This window comes from Tamandua tetradactyla, chromosome 11 (assembly GCF_023851605.1).
Source record: "Tamandua tetradactyla isolate mTamTet1 chromosome 11, mTamTet1.pri, whole genome shotgun sequence".
Classification (NCBI taxonomy): domain Eukaryota; kingdom Metazoa; phylum Chordata; class Mammalia; order Pilosa; family Myrmecophagidae; genus Tamandua; species Tamandua tetradactyla.
In genome coordinates this window covers 28,199,715-28,215,004 of record NC_135337.1, presented here as the reverse complement: position 1 = coordinate 28,215,004, position 15,290 = coordinate 28,199,715, and the positions used below count along the sequence as shown (strand labels likewise).

General features: G+C 36.5%; 1 protein-coding gene across 1 annotated transcript in view; it reads left to right on the top strand.

The window, feature by feature from the left end:
* The window catches only part of RWDD3 (RWD domain containing 3), an 85,823-nt gene that overhangs the window by 23,249 nt on the left and 47,284 nt on the right, over positions 1-15,290 (top strand). The window lies entirely within an intron of this gene.

The following is a 15,290-nucleotide window of genomic DNA, read 5'->3' as shown; positions in this document are numbered from 1 at the left end:
ACATTTTTAGGGGAAGGAGATAAAGTTTTAATGATGTACTTTCCCACTATACTTGAAGCCAAGTTTAATTTTTTAATGTTCTTCCAAGTGTTAGTCTTTGGAAGATGTAAGCATCTTCACCATGGTATCCAAATATGGAACTTATTTTCTTTGTTTCCCACAATAAAAGAGAACCATCATGGAGAGACATAGATGACTGATGAAAATGTAAATAGTAAGTTTCTTTCTATTTCACCAAAACAAAAAAAAATTAGAATCCTCCAATTAGCTTAAGAAACCTATCTGCCACTAGGGGTCACCTACCTTGATAGGCTCAGTTACTGGCAATCAGGACTTTCCAGAAGATCTCTATGTTCTCAGCTTACCTAAACTTTGACTGCCAAGGTTTTGTGGTTTTTTTTGGTGGGAGAGTTAAGACCAGGATGCATTGAGACAGGGGAATCATTCTAACAATGTCATTATTGGTTGGGTGGTACACTTAATTATTTACTGCAAATTTATTGATCCTTAGTGAACTGGTGATGGACTAATTTACAGTAATATATGTTCCAGATTTTCACAATCAGTAGTTGGACTCTCTAGAACAATATATCATGAAGGAAAGAAATGCAATGCCTTGCTTTAGGGAAAAATATGAATGATTTCTCAGCATTGTAATGAGTAAAAAAAGTACTAATTAGGATTTATGTTCTAAAGATTGGAGTGAGAAAAATATAGATGTACCAGTACTTTAATTATTTTTTTAGAAATGGCAACTTGAAAATTAATACTACAACTCATTATTTTCTGAAAAGAGAACTAAATTGGTTATATTAAACAGTGATGTTCAAAGAAGTCCACACTATATAGTCCATTCCTTTTGTGACTCTTCACCTCAAGTAATGATTAAATATCTGTACCCTGAATCAATCCCAATATTTACACTTTCTATGCTTAATCTAGGCTGCAGAGACCTGCTAGAAAATCATTCAGCCCTGTGTATTAAAACTGCCACAAATTTAAGATCTCACTCACCCACTTAATATTATCCTCTAGGTACCAGGCACAATGCAAGCCAGAGGGTATAAATGGTGAACAAAATTGACAGGGTTCTTGCACACTGGAGCTTAGTCTGGAAGAGAATAGAGTTAAGTAATTTGGGAATGCATATAGTATATTGTGGCTATAGGGTGTATCTTTCATCTTTATTTTTAACTTTTTATTGTAGTTATTTACATGCAACTCAAAATTTCCCATTTTAACCAATTTCAAGTGCACAATTCTGTAGTAATAATTACATTCATAATGTTGTACAACCATCACCAACATCCCTTGCTCCAGTGTTTCACCTCAAAGAGAAATTCTGCATCCATTAAGCAATAATATTCTCTTCCTCTAACCAACCCCCCCCCCATCCCCACTATCTTTAATCTTCAATTCCTAGTACCTGACATGGTATTTCACATATAGTAAGTCATTTAGTCAACAAGTGATGATTGAGCACCAACATGTGCCAAGCTCAGTTTTAGGCTCTGGAGAGACATCAGTGAACATGGCAGATAAGGAAAGTTCTGCTCTCTTATAGTTTACATCCTATCAAAAAGGAAATAGGCAGCAAACAAGTTTGTAAAAAAAAACAAAAACATACAAGGTAGTTTCAGATAGTAATATGTGCCATGAAATAACTAAAATCAAGTGTGGGGGGCGCATTTTAGTAAGGCCATTCTGTGGATTTGACCCTGGAGGCATCTGCATGTGTTGTGAAGGACATTCTAGGCAGAGGAAACAGCAAATGCAAAGTCCCTGAGGTGGGGATGGTTTTGGTGTATTTATATGACCAGGAAATCAGTGTGATTGGAACATGATTAGTGAAGAGGATGAGACATAAAAGATGTGGTCAGAAAGAACCAGGAGCCGGATCATGTTGGGCCTTTAGGACATTATAAGATGTTTGGCTTCTCATCATCCTTTGAATAAGCATTCCAGGTTTCAAGCAATGCAGGTGAGAAATTATGGTGGGCTTAAGTGTAGGATTTTGAATATTTTCTTACCACAGCTCATAAACAGATATATATTTTATGTATCAATTTGGCACCCAGACACTTACACATAAACAAAAATTTCATGAAACAATGCTTACCTTTACCATGAGGTATGTACTCTGATCTTTTCTATTTTATTTCACTATAAAGAGAAAAAATACTGCCTGTCATCCACTAAACTGACTTCATAACTCACCAGTGGGTTGCATCTCATAGTTTATAAAATTCTGGTTCAGATTAAAGTGCTGACAGCAGAGATGGAGAGAAATGGATGGATTCAAGATGTATTTTAGAAGTAGAGTTGACAGTAATTGTTGACGGACTGTTTATGGAAGAGTGAGGGGAAAAGGTGGACAAATGATGATTTCTATGGTTTGGCTTGAATGAATGAGAAGATGGACATTCTCCATAGGAGGAACAGGTTTGAAAGGAGGAGTAGAAGGAAAATCATGAATTCTTCTCTAAACTTGAAGAAAAAATTCTGATTATATATGTTCATGTGCATGGAAATTTGTAATTAATTGCTTAAATTACAAGCTAATCACAAAAAGTCTTTTTACATAGGCTCTTGAAATTTAAAATACTTTTCATTTGTTAATTTTATCTTCATCATAGAAATAAAACATGCTTACTAAAATAATGGGGTCCATAGTCTACACATGCAAAATGACAATGGGTAATTTTATGTCTCCTTTAGTAACCTTTCTATGCCTATTTTTTGTCATTGCCTAAGCTTTTGTAAAGAAATTTTTTTAGGATTGTAGGTATATAAGCAGTGTTTAGAGATAATCATTGAATCTGGAGACATTGAAGGCCTGACCACCGATGTTTAATGGATAGCTTTATATTCTTAGTAATAAAGTAGTTTTAATGGGGAGCCCAATTATTTTGCCCAATGTTTCACAAGCTTCATAAATCTATACACATGGGACATGTACTTTCTAACCAGTCTTTGGACACATGCTCACATTGGGACATATACTCTACACACTCTCCTTCAATATCCACTACCCCATCCCCACCCCCAACTCCCTGCCCCTCTGAATTACTGATACACAGACTTGGTTTTGTTTTTCAAATATAAAATCACAATTAAATATTCCTTCCAAACTACATATGAGCCTTCTGGTCCCCTTCACCACCCCTTCTGTCAAAGCTACTTACTTCCCAGCATGCACCAGGGCTCCATCCAGTCCACAGCTTTGATAAGACTGTTAGGTCCTATATGTGCAGTGTCTGAAATCTACAAAATGTGAAATCCGCAAAAATATTTTCTTTTTTTATATTTGAACACCTTTCTTGAGTGAAGGTAACCACTTGTTGGTTTGGACATTTTCACGGCCTTAGAACTGTAAACTTGCAACTTAATAAATTCCTCTTTTTAAAAGCCATTCTGTTTCTGGTATATTGCATGCCAGCAGCTTTCAAACTAGAACAGGCCATATGCCAAGGAACGTGGGCAATCTCTAGAAGCAGGGAAAAACAAGACACAGGTTCACCCCTAGAAAGAGTGAACCTTCTAGGTTCACTGAAGGAACGCAGCCCTGCCCACATCTTAATTTTAGTCCCACAAGCTTATTTTGGACTTCTGACCTTTAGAACTTAAAGAGAATAAATTTGAGTCATTTTAATCCACTAAGATTTTGGTAACTTCCTACAGCAGCGATAGGAAACTAATACAGTTGGAAAACTGCCTACTTTTTGTGAAAAGAAAGAAGTGGGATTAAGATATTAGACATCAGGTTCATCTCTGCTCTATTTAATCCAATAGCTTCATGTTTTTTTAAAGATAAAGACAATGATGAAAGAGAATATATCTGCCAAACTTTTTCTTCTTCAAACTGATTATATTACTTATGATTTAAAACTATATGTGTAATAGCCCCAACATGGAAACCAAGCAAACGCCAACAATGATAAAAAAGTATTTCAGCCCTCTAGCCCCTTATATTCTGGAGCAGCTAGAAGGAAAAATATGAGAGGAGCATATGGTAGCCCACAACAAACTCTGTGATCTGTCCTGTAACTACTTGTTGAAGAGTGTTTTGAAAACTATTGCTTTTTTTTTCTTTGCTTTGTATGTATGCTACACTATACAATAAAAAAGTAAAAAAAAAAAAAAAAAATTTAAAAAAAAAGTCTGTTCCCGATGGTGGTTGTAACAGTAGTTTGACAAAAAGAATATGAGATTTGAGGTGGAAAACAATGAGCAAACCCCCTGTTGGGCCCTTCCTGGACTCACAGAGTGAACAGCTCCCTAGATTTAAAATAGTAAATATAAAAATTTGCCACAAAACAAGTTTAAAACGCTTGCTTTACTTTCTACTTATTAATCTCCTCCCCCAACCCCAGGCTACATTATTTTTAAAAATAATATTTAATTGTGGATAAGTAATCTAGTGAGAAGGAAAGTCTTCAATAAGTTAAATAGCAATTGCCTAAGTATGATTCTGTGAAAGAACGAGACTTTCTGGTGTGTTTGGAATTAGAGCTACCAGGGTACGCTTTCTTTTGAGCAGGCTGCGAGTGGAAAGCTAAGCCTATAGTCTGACTAATGAGACCGTTCACACTAAATATCACGGAGGGATAATTTGTAAAATGCTGTGACTTCATTAATAGAGTTGCCGAATAATTCACATAGTAACTACTCTATAGGTTAACTGAAAAAAATATAATTCCCTATAACAAATATGATTCATAAGACCTGTGGGTTTTTTAAATAAGATTTTTGATCTTCTGGAACAAACAAAAATTTGTGCTTAGCCATCACTCCTTGTGTGTAGTTAACTTCTTGCTCCTCAGAAATTATTAATGAGAAGAGTTGCAATTAAACGTAAGTTCTTTGCCCCCTCCAGGGTTGTGCTGTCTGTTTATTTTGTTCCTGAGGACATTGGAGTGGGAGCACTTTCCAAAATTCTCTTATCTTTGCTAAGTAGGATGAGAGCCAGTACGCTACTTAGAATTCTCAAAGAACTACTGTCAACAAAATTATTTCTGCTCAAGATACATTATCAAGTATCATTGTGACCTCTAGCTTTCCTTGAATTTTGTCCTTGGCTGAAGAAATGGGGAGTGCTTATAATTTTATTTTGCAACTTTAAATGAGCCCAAGTTATAAAGTTGAATATTGACTTAATACGGTTTAATTTGTGGCAGCTTATTGCCTACTGAAACAAAATGCATGAAAGTGAATGCTCAACTCTGGTACAGATTATTAACAACAATAACAAAACAACCTTAAAAACATAGACAAATCATAATTGAAAATAGTGTGTGAACATTGCCATGCTATCTGAATAGCTATTAAAGGGGAAGTATTGGTAGCCTTATCTTCAGTTCAAAACTGGCAGCATTTCTTATGTTGAATTAATTAGATAATAAAAAAATTTCATGCAGTACTTTATCCATAGCAGTACTTGGGTTAAAAAATTAGTTGGGAGAAATTGTATGATAGTGATGTGAGATATTAGAGGACAGAGTAAACTCACAAAAAAAGAAGAGTATACTATGGACTTCGTTTACGTTTTTGTATTTTAATTAATTTTTTTATCATCTCCTTATTTTAAAAATTCTCGTGTACTAATTTATTGGTAACCTAGTGTTAGAGCTTCCAAAATGAGATTGCCTGCCTGCCTTCTTCTCTCCTTCCTATCCTTCCTTCCCTTCTTTTCTCTTTTTCAACTGTGAATTGTATATATAACTACACTCCTGGTGCTTCTCAATGTGCATAAAAAGCACAAACAGATTTTATCCAAATGCAGATTCTAATTCCTTACGTCTAGGATTGATCCTGAAAGTCAGTAACAACTAACAAGCATCCAGGTGACGCCAATACTGCTCCACCTTGGTCCCCGCTTTGAGCAGCCAGGTATGGAAAGAATAGTCCATTCTGCAAAGATCTCACGGTCTAGTTACAATGAATTTCTTCCACTTTAGTTCAAACGTTTCATCTTTTTCAGATTGTGTGCACAACCCAGATATCAACAGCGAGCTTCTCCTTCCTCTCAAGATCTAGATAAAATTGGATCAGAACACATGCCTATTTCTATAGCCTGTGAAAATCCAAAAATTTTCCCGCAATTTTCTAATGAATCCAGAGGTGAAATTTGGTGCCTCTCCAATTTCCACCAAAACCCTAGCTGCAGAAAGATGTCTGTTTGTGGCTTTTACTGAGATGGGAGAAGACAAAAGAGGGGTTTACACACCATGAATGCAATCATCTCAAAAGAACCATTGGCTCCTGCTTCCACAGGATTAGTTCAGTATCTGGCTCTTCTCACTGTCTCAAGTGCCACATCCCTCCTGCACTATGTGCTGTAAATGGCATCCATATGCTTGTGCTTCCCAAATGTGAAGGAGGGAGCTGGTGCTTGAGCTATATCTGACAGACACATATTTAGAACTCTCCTTGTAAACAAACAAGCCATAAACTTTCTTCAGTTGAGACAGATCCAGGAAAATGAGTTTGTTTAGTATAATTGTTTAATATGTAATAAAATTTAAAAGTATCAAAAATATAGTGAAATGATAGGATAATATAATAGTCAACATCAATCAAGGCATAATTAATTGGTAAATGCCACCTGTGCACAATATACAGGTCACACATCAGATGTTCACATGACTTCCTGTCATTCTTGGGTTCAGTACACTGTTTCTTCTTCTTCTTTTATTAAATATTTTATCGAGCCAACATACACAATCAGTGGCTCACAATATCATCACATAGCTGTGTATTCATCACCATGATCATTTCTAGAACATTTGCATCACTCCAGAAAAAGAAATAAAAAGAAAAAACTCATACTCCCATGCCCCTCACCCCTCCCTCTCATTGACCACTAGTATTTTAAACTACCTTTTTCAACCCCTTATTCCACCTCATTATTTATTAATTTTTTGCCCTTATTTTTTTTCACTCATCTGTTCATACCCTGGAGAAAGGCAGCATCAGACACAAGGTTTCCATAATAACACAGTCACATTATAAAAGTTATATAGTTATACTATTGTCTTCAAGAATCAAGGCTACTGGATTGTATATTGACTTCTTGAAGATGATTGTATAATGATACAGCTTTCAAAATGTGACTGTGTGATTGTGAAAACCTTGTGTCTGATGCTCCTTTTATCTATGGTATGGACAGATGAGTAAAACATATGGATTAAAAATAAATAAATAATAGGGAGAACAAATGTAAAAAAAAAAATTGGTAGATTGACATGCTAGTGATCAATGAAAGGGAATGGTAAGGGGTATAGAAAAAATAGGGGTAACAGAGGCTAAAAAATATTGGGCAGATGGAAATACTAGCAGTCAATGAGAGAGAGGGGTAAGGGGTATGGTATGTATGAGTTTTTTTCTTTTACTTTTTTTCTGAATTGATGCAAATGTTCTAAGAAATGATTATGGTGATGAATACACAACTATGTGATGATATTGTAAGTTATTGATTACATATATTATATGTATATTCCATATACAAGAATGGAATGACCATATGGCAAGAATTTGTATGTTGTTATGTTTAAAAAAAATAAAAATAAAAATAAAGAATCAAGGCTACTGGAATACAGTTCATCAGTTTCAGGTACTTCCCTCTAGCCACTCCAATACACCATAAACTAAAAAGAGATATCTATCTAATGCATAAAAATAACCTGCGGAATAACCTCTCAACTCTGTTTGAAATCTCATAGCCACTGAAACTTTATTTTGTCTCATATCTCTCTTCCCCCAATTGGTCAAGAAGGCTTCATCCCCAGGAGTCATATCCCACATTGCCAGGGAGATTTACACCCCTGGAAGTCATGTCCCATTTGTGTGTGTGGGGGTGGGGTGGGGGGGCGGGGCAGTGAGGTCACTCACCAAGTTGGCTTAGAGAGAGAGAGGTCATATTTGAATAACAAAAGAGGTTCTCTGGGGGTCACTTTATTCAAACTGTTACTCAGGCACAATTATAAGTAGGCTTAGCTTCTCCTTTGCAGGAATAAGTTTCACAGTGAGCCCCAGGGTCGAGGGCTCAGCCTGTTAACTTGGTTGTCCCCACTGCTTGCGAGAATATCAGGAATTCCCCAAATGGGGAAGTTGAATATTTTCTTTCTCACCAGAATGGGACTCTACAAATACTTTTTATTCTCTGCCCAAATTACTCTGGATGTATTGGGACATCACACTAACCTGGACAAACCAACAAGATCTCATGCCCTATTGAAGATTTCATGTAATTACGGTGTTCGAATAAACTGACTACACAAGTTAAATTAGATAATGCACTAGTTACCTAAAATATAAATTTGCTCCAAATAAACACCTCCTTCTATGGTCTCACAGAGAAGTTGAAGTTTTAAAATATGGATGATATCATCCTTTACCCTATATTCTGATTTACCTTAGTCCTATCCAGATCAACTTCATTCGTATCTCTGCTTGAAGTCTGATCCCTTTTTCAACTTTTTAAACAGTTTCTGTATGAGGTACTGCTGACTTCAATAGCTTCAGAGCTCTAACTCTGAGTCACAGGTGTCACATAAATACCCGAAGTTTCTTGGAATAACCATGTTATATACAAACAGCTCAGTATGTCTGAATTTAGAATTAAGTTACACTTCCTGAATATATGTGATTGCTGTAAGAGCTTACAATCTAGGAACCATTATAATAGGCTCCAACCTGATAACCCATGCTTTTGACTTCAAGTCTCTGAGTTTGTATATTATAATTAGTCCATATGATTGAGTCATAAAATATTTGTCTTTTTGTTTCTGACATTTCATTAAATACACTGTCCTCAAGATTCATGCATCTAGTTTCATGCCTTACAATTTCATTCCTTCTTGTAGCCACTCAGTAGTCTGTTATATGTTTACACCATGGTTCTGCCTTCCAGTCCTTAGATGTTGTACCCTTAGACCACCTCCATCCATTGCAAATCACAAGCACTGCCACCCTAAACACCAGTGTGCAAATATCTCTTCATGTCCCCACTCTTAGGTCCTCCTGATATGTACCTAGCAACAGGGTTGCAGGATCATATGGCAATCCCACACCTAGCCTCCTGGGAACCATCACCTCTCAGCTTCCCTTCCAACAATGAATAGGTACATCTCTTTTCCCACATTTTCTCCAGCACTTGTTTCTCTTGGTTCATTTTTAAACAGTTTATTTGGGCATCATACAATCCAAACTAAATAAAAAATTAATGGTTCCTGGTATAATCACATAGACATGCCTTCGCCACCACAATCTATATGAAGACATTTCCTTTTCTTCCCCCAAAGAATTCCATACCCCTCTCCCATATCCCCCACTTGCTGAGATTTAACTTTGACATAATGCCTTTGTTACATTCAGTGGAAGCATATTATAATGTTACTGTTGACTATAGACCCTAGCTTGCATTGACTGTATTTTTTTCCTGTATACCATCCCATTTTCAACACCTTGCAATATTGACATTAATTTCTTCTCCCTTATGCAAGAACATCTTTTATTTGTACATTTAATCACCATCATTGTTCACTCTAGGCATTCCTAAGTTATACCATCTCAGTCTTTATCCTCTATGTTTCCTTTTGGTGTCATACATGCCCCCCAGCCCTTCTCCCTGAATGGTACTCACACTCAGCTTCATTCAGTGTACCTATATTATTGTGCTACCATCAGATAGTATTGTGCTATCCATTTCTGAATTTTTACATTCAGTCCTGTTGCACATTCTGTACTCCTTCAGCACCAAATGCCCAATCTCTACCCTCTTTCTAGCTCCTGATGAACTTCCTAACTTTGACTTTCAAAGATCACTCATTAATGTTAGTTCATATTAGTGGATACCGTATATATACAAAATACTATACGGTATTTGTCCTTTTGTTTCTGGCTAATTTCACTAATGTCCTCGAGGTTCATCTACATTGTTATATGCTTCATGACTTTATTCTGTCTTACAACTGCATAATATTCCATCATATGTATATACCATAGCTTGTTTAGCACTCATCCATTGATGGACATTTGGGCTCTTTTCATCTGTTGGCAATCATAAATAATGCTTGCTATAAACATAGGTGTACAAATGTCCATTTGTGTCCTTGCTTCTGTGCTGGTTTGAAAGTATTATGTACCCCAGAAAAGCCATGTTTTAATCCTATTTCAATCTTGTGGGAGCAACTGTTTCTTTTAATCCTGATTCAATAATGTATGTTGGAAACTTTTGATTATATTATCTCCATAGAGGTGTGACATGCCTAATTGTGGGTGTGACCTTTTGATTAGATGGAGATGTGACTCCATCTATTCCAGGTGGGTCTTGATCAGTTTACTGGAATCCCTTGAAAGAGAAAACATTTTAGAGAGAGTCAGAAATGACAGAATACTCAGAGCCAACAGAGAGAACAGATGTAGAGGCTTGGAAAACAGAGATACAGATGTTTGGAGATGCTTGGAGCCCAGCAGACATCACCATAGATATTAAGCAAGCCAGAACCTGAAGAGAGCCAAAGGAAGCCTATAGATGAAAGCCAGTCTCAGAGAAGCAAAGTGAGGGACACTGACAGGAACAGAGGCTGAAAGTGATGGAGCCCAGGAGTAAGGGACCAGCAGATGCTAGCCACATAATTACCCAGCTAATATTGGCCTTCCTTGAATTAAGGTATCATTCCCTGGATGCCTTAGTTTGGACAATTTTACAGGCCTTGAACTGTAACCTTGTAACTTATTAAATTCCCCTTTATAAGAGCCATTCCAGTTCTGGCATATAGCATTCCAGCAGCTTGCAAACTAACTCACCTTTTATTCCTATCGTTTGAAGTGTTTTCATCAATAAAGTATACTGAATTTTGTCAAATTCCTTTTCTACATCACTTGAGATGATCATGTGTTTTTTCCACTTTGATTTGTTGATATGGTGTATTACATTATTTGATTTTCTTCTGTTGAACCAGCCTGGCATACCTGGAATAAATCTCACTTGGTCATGGTGTATAGTTCTTCAAATCTGCTGCTGGATTCAATCCGCAAGGATTTTGTTGAGGATTTTTGCATCTATATTCACTAAAGAGATTGGTCTGTAATTTTCTTTTCTTGTGGTATCTTTGTCTGGCTTTGGAATTAGGGTGATCTTGGCTTCATAGGATGAATTAGGTAGCTTTCCCTCCTCTTCAATTTTTTTTGAAGAGTTTGAGCAAAGAATTGATACTAATTCTTTCTTGAATGCTTGGTAGAATTCACAAGTGAAGCCATCTGGTTCTGGACTTTTCTTTTTTGGGAGCATCTGATAACTGATTGTGATTGGTTTGTTGAGGTCATCTATTTCTTCTCGAGGCAGCGTTGGTTGTTCATGCCTTTCTAGGAAGTTTCCATTTCATCTTCGTTGTTTAGTTTATTAGCATATAGTTGCTAATAATAGTATCCTCTCATTACCTCCCTTATTTTAATAATAAAATAAAAAAATATTTTATTTATTTGCATCTTCACTCTTTTTTTTTTTTAATTTTTCATCCTAAGGGTCCATCAATTTTATTGATTTTCTCAAAGAAATAACTTCTAGTTTTGTTGATTTTTCTCAGTTGTTTTCAAGTTCTCAATTTCATTTAATTCTGCTCTAATTTCGTAATTTCTTTCCTTTTGTTTGCTTTTGGATTAGTTTGCTGTTCTTTCTCTAGTTCTTCGAGGTGAACAGTTAATTACTCTATTTTTACTCTTTCTCCTTTAATATAGGCATTTAGGGCAATAAATTTCTCTCTCAGCACCACCTTTGCTGCATCCCATAAATTTTGATATGCTGTGTGTTCATTTTCATTTGCCTCAAGATATTCACTGATCTATCTTGTAATTTCATTCTTGGCTCACTGGTTGTTTAAGAGTGTGCTGTTTAGCCTCCATATATTTGTGAATTTTCTAGTCCTTTGCCTGTTATTGATTTCCAATTTCATTCCATTATGATCCAAGAACGTGTTTTGTGTGATTTGAATCTTTTTAAATTTATTGAGACTTGTTTTGTGACCCAGAATATGGTCTATCCTTGAGAATGGTCCATGAATACTTGAGAAAAATGTGTATCCTGCTGTTGTGGGGTGTAATATTCTATAAACATTTGTTAAGCCTAGTTCATTCATTGTATATTCAAAATCTTTGTTTCCTTATTGATCCTCTGTCTAGATGTTCTACTCATCAATGAGAGTGGGGAATTGAACTATTATGGTAGAGATTTCTACCTCTCCTTTCAGTGTTTGTCAGTGTTTGCCTCATGATTTTGGAGCACTCTGGTTCAGTGGATAAATATCTATGATTGTTATGTCTTCTTGTTGAATTGTTCTTTTTATTAATACATAGTGTCCTTTGTCTCTTTTAATTATTTTCCACTTGAAATTTATTTTTATTTTTGGATATTAGTGTAGTTACCCCTGCTCTCTTCTGTTTGTTGTTGGCATGAAATATTTTTTTCCAAACTTTCACTTTCAATCTGTTTTGTCCTTGGATCTAAAGTGAATCTCCTGTAGACAGCATATAGATGGGTCCTGTTTTAAAAATTCAGCCTGCCAGTCTATGTCTTCTAATTGGGGAGTTTAAATTATTAACACAATGTTATTACCATAAAGGTAGTACTTTCTTCTATCATTTTGTCTTTTTGATTTTATATGTCCTATCTTTTTTTTCCTCTTTTTACCTTTACTGATAATCTTCATTTCCACACTCATCTCCAGACCTTTGTCTCTTGTCTTTTCCTATCTGCCTGTATTAGTCCTTTTAGTATTTCTTGTAGAGCCAGTCTCTCAGTCACAAACTCTCTCAGTGACTGTCTGAAAATATTTTAAACTTTCTCTTGTTTTTGGTGAACAGCTTTTCTGGGTACAGAATTCTTGCTCAGCAGTTTTTCTCTTTCAGAATCTTAAGTATATCATAACAATGCCTTCTCACTTCCATGGGTTCTGCTGAGAAATCCACACATAGTCTTACTGAGCTCATTTGTATGTGATGGATTTTTTTTTCTGCTTTCAAAATTCTTTCTTTGTCTTTGATACTTGACAATCTGATTAGTAAGTGTCTTTGAGTAAGTCTATTTGGATCTGTTGTTTGGGGTATGCTATACTTCTTGCATCTGTAATTTTATGTCTTTCATAAGGGATGGGAATTTTTCAGTGATTTTTTTCCTCCATTGGTCTTTCTACTTCTTTTTCCTTCTTTTCTTGTTCTGAGACACCCACAACATTTATATTTGTGTGCTTCATGTTGTCATTCAATCATATGAGACTTGGTCATATTTTTCCATTCTTTCTCCTATTTTTTCTTTTGTGTATAGGATTTCATATGTCCTGCCCTCTAGTTCACTAATCCTTTCTTCTGCCTCTTCAAATCTATTGTAGGGCTCCATTTTTTTTTATAACTTCTATTGTGCCTTTAATTCCCATAAGTCCTGTGATTTGTTTTTTTTCAAACTCATGAGTTCTTCTTTATGTTTGCCCAATGTCTTCTTTATATCCTTCATCTCTTTGGCCATATCTTCCCTCAACTCATTGCTTTGATTTTTTATGTGATTTTGCATGTCTATTTGAACATCCTGAATTAATTGTTTCCACTCCTGTATCTCATTTGAAATATTGGTTTGTTCCTTTGATTGGGCCATATCCTTGATTTTCCTAGTATGACTTGTTATTTTTTACTGGCATCTAGGCATTTGATTTCCTTAATTAGTTTATACTGGAGGTCATTTTTACTCTTTTACCTCAGTTTTTTTGTTGTTGGATGGCTTTGTTCACTATCTGTTCTTTGGCATTAAGTTCAACTTATTCTAGAGCGCTAGCATAGGTTCTGCTTAACTGATCAGAACTTTTCAGCTCTTGTTTTTCTGTTTCTTACCTTGCCCATATGGAACCTTTTTTTGAGGAGGGTCTTCTCAGATATGATCACCCCAGTCAGATTTTCCCAGATAAGACAGACCCATGTCTCATGAGGAGAAAGTAGCCAGGACCAAGTTTCCCTGAGGGTGAGTCCCAGCAGGTTGTCAGACTTTCTGTGAAGCCTCTAGACTCTGGGCTTTTCCTATCCTGCCCAGCACATGGTGCTTGTCTGCCCATAGCTTCCCACAAGCATAATAATGTGGTGCCTTTAATTTCAGCAGCCTGTCCCTGCCCTGGTGTGGTTGAGACAGTGGCTGAGGTAGAGGACAGGCTTAGATTGCTTCTGTTTTCCAGCCTCTGACATCTGAATTCCCTGAAGGAGAGCTGCCACTTGAGCTAGGCCCCACCCCCCTTTTCTTGGGGAAGATAAATCCTTTAGAGAATTGTCCCCATTCACCTATTTACTTTGTTGCACAAACATGCCTTAATTTTGCCCTTGCCTGGAGCAGTGCTGAAGCCTGAGAATGCCCGCAGTTCTATATAATGAGCTTTTAAGAAGTAAAAAGAAAAAAAGATTAAAAAGTCTTTTCATAGCAGGACCCCAGCTCCCTAGGTTTTCCAATCAAGAGCTGGAATTGATGTGTGGCTTTGTGTGTGTCTCCAGGCTCTATGTGTCCCCTTTTCTTGGCGTCCAGTCCTTTTGCAGGATTTTGTGCTGTCCAACTCAAAAAGCCTCTGTTTTCTGTTTTTTTCCCTATCATCCCTGCCCTCATCTCTGCTAGGGCAAAACCTCCTGGTTCCTTTAATGCTTACTCCAGGTTTATCTGTGCTTGGGCTCTGTTTTCAGAAGTCCAAATTTGTTAATTATTTCCACAATGGGAGCTTGATTAAGCTAACTTCCTTGTTACTCATAAAGTCCATTTCCTTTCCCCTTGGGAAATTAGACTGCCATGCCCATGGTGGTGGTGGTGGTGGGGTGCTACCTCTGCATCGTGGGAGTCTCACAGTTCTGTATGGAAGCTCAGCCATTCCACCCATTTCAGACTGGTGTACTTTATGAGTCCGGCCAATGATGTCCCCTGCAACGGTTGTTCCAGACAGTTTCTAGATATTTATATTTTGACTAGTGCATTTCCTAATATAACTTATGTAGACAGCTTAACTGAACACCATAAGTACATGGAACCTTGAATAGGACATAAGATTTTGTTGGTTTGTCCAGAGTGATGCCCTGATAAATTCCAGAGTGATTTGAACAGTGAAAAAAAAAAAGATACTCAGTGAAAAAATTATTGTTCAAATTCAAATCTATCTTCCAAAATTTAATTCAATTAACATCATACACACATAACTGGCTACCAGATGAAACCTTGTTAAAGTGTTCAAAATGTATTTTATCTTGATTCCTGGACCATGAACCCCCCCTGATCT